Below are 2,194 nucleotides of genomic sequence, written 5' to 3'. Positions count from 1 at the left end.
GGTGGTGCCCTTCCGTCAATTCCTTTAAGTTTCAGCTTTGCAACCATACTTCCCCCGGAACCCAAAAGCTTTGGTTTCCCGGAAGCTGCCCGGCGTGTCATTTGAGGAACACAGCCGGATCGCTGGCTGGCATCGTTTATGGTTAGAACTAGGGCGGTATCTGATCGCCTTCGAACCTCTAACTTTCGTTCTTGATTAATGGAAACATTCTTGGCAAATGCTTTCGCAGTAGTTCGTCTTGCGACGGTCCAAGAATTTCACCTCTAGCGTCGCAATACGAATGCCCCCGTCTGTCCCTCTTAATCATTACCTCGTGTTCCGAAAACCAACAAAATAGAACCGAGGTCCTATTCCATTATTCCATGCACAATTATTCAGGCGTCGCGCCTGCTTTGAGCACTCTAATTTTTTCAAAGTAAACGTGAGGGTCTCCGCCCACAACCGGTGAAGATCATAGACAGAAGCCCCCTGAACGCTCGGCAGCGAACAGTAACCACCGGTAGGCGGACCGTCCGGCCGGAGCTGAGATCCAACTACGAGCTTTTTAACCGCAACAACTTTAATATACGCTATTGGAGCTGGAATTACCGCGACTGCTGGCACCAGACTTGCTCTCCAATGGATCCTCGTTAAAGGATTTAGAGTGTACTCATTCCAATTACGGGGTCTCAAAAGAGTCCCGTATTGTTATTTTTCGTCACTACCTCCCCGTGCTGGGAGTGGGTAATTTGCGCGCCTGCTGCCTTCCTTGGATGTGGTAGCCGTTTCTCAGGCTCCCTCTCCGGAATCGAACCCTGATTCCCCGTCACCCGTTACGACCATGGTAGGCGCGTAACCTACCATCGACAGTTGATAAGGCAGACACTTGAAAGATACGTCGCCGGGACGAGCCCGTGCGATCAGCCCAAAGTTATACAGAGTCACCACAAGAGACGGACACGAGGCCCGATTGGTTTTGGTCTAATAAAAGCGCTCGTTCCCGAAGGTCGGAGCTCTGCTGCATGTATTAGCTCTAGAATTGCCACAGTTATCCAAGTAGTAAGGTACGATCCAAGGAACCATAACTGATTTAATGAGCCATTCGCGGTTTCGCCTTAATACGGCATGTACTTAGACATGCATGGCTTAATCTTTGAGACAAGCATATGACTACTGGCAGGATCAACCAGGTAACTTCCATCGTTCGTTAGAACGTTCGGAAAATGCACTCCGAATCCTTACATTTCACGAGTCGCGACCATCTCAGTCGCGGGGGACGCCTCGACAACGGAGGATCCCTCAGTCAATCTCGCTTTTTGTGTAGGTATTCCCCGTGCAATCTACAGAGGTTCTATAGTCTCACGACTTCCCCGACGGCTTCAACGCCGCGGGGCGAGTGCGGAGGCATCGAGAAGATATGTGCGCTGGACACAGATGCAGAAAACCAATCAATTCCTTTAAGTACGGTTCTGCTCGTCGCGTCAACGGCACGGGGGCCGAGCCGCTCGCAGAGAGGCTGAGATAGTTTGGAAGCGGCCAGAAAGACGGAGAATACCTCCCCGCCGATCGCAGCCTTCGTAGCAGAAGAATAACACCCTCGATCCCGGAGGCAGCGTCCGACCGACCCATAAAGAACCGAGAACCGATCCGATCGGGCACGACAGACCCACCGTCAACGTTAGAGGACCGCTTTCCCGGAGGTAGCCAACCGGTACTAACAACCCAATCCCGTTGCCGAGACCTAAGACAGGTTCGCGAGATTACGACGCGTTTTTAAAACGCATTCTGTCTCGCGATCGACCACTGTTTCCAGCAGTCACCTGCTACTCATATAGGGCTACGGACGATCCCCGACGTTCCGCTCGTGATCGCGAGTGGCGCGCGCTTTGCCCAGCCACCAGGCGACCGGAAGAAGCCGCCGCGGGCGAAAATAAGAAAAATTGTGCACAGGCAACCCGTTTCGCCGAACTAGTGCTACGTAGTATTTAGCGCTCTTCTCGGTGATTGGACTTTGAAGAAAATCGCGACTTCTCCCCTATTTGCACTTAGAAGGAAATCTCGGGTAGCGACTTCTCACTTTCTCGTGCTCCGGTTAGGACTTTGCCGAAAATCTCACATCGTCGGACTTGGACGGAAAACTAGCGAAGCGACTATCACCTTATCGCGCGTTCTGATTTGGAGTTTGCTGAAAAACGCGACTTCTCACATCGTCGGA

The 2,194-nt window shown here is 52.0% G+C and overlaps 1 non-coding gene across 1 annotated transcript in view; it reads right to left on the bottom strand.

Annotated features, from left to right (window-relative positions):
• The window catches only part of LOC129989545 (small subunit ribosomal RNA), a 1,814-nt gene extending 642 nt beyond the window's left edge, over positions 1–1,172 (bottom strand). Inside the window, exon 1 of the ribosomal RNA XR_008785807.1 lies at positions 1–1,172. This exon is cut by the window's left edge and continues 642 nt beyond it. This is a non-coding gene — a ribosomal RNA (small subunit ribosomal RNA).
• Positions 1,173–2,194: the final 1,022 nt, after the last annotated feature.

This window comes from Argiope bruennichi, chromosome 10 (genome assembly GCF_947563725.1).
Source record: "Argiope bruennichi chromosome 10, qqArgBrue1.1, whole genome shotgun sequence".
Lineage (NCBI taxonomy): Eukaryota > Metazoa > Arthropoda > Arachnida > Araneae > Araneidae > Argiope > Argiope bruennichi.
Note: the sequence above shows the minus strand (reverse complement) of the source record. Positions and strands in the feature narration are given on the sequence as shown.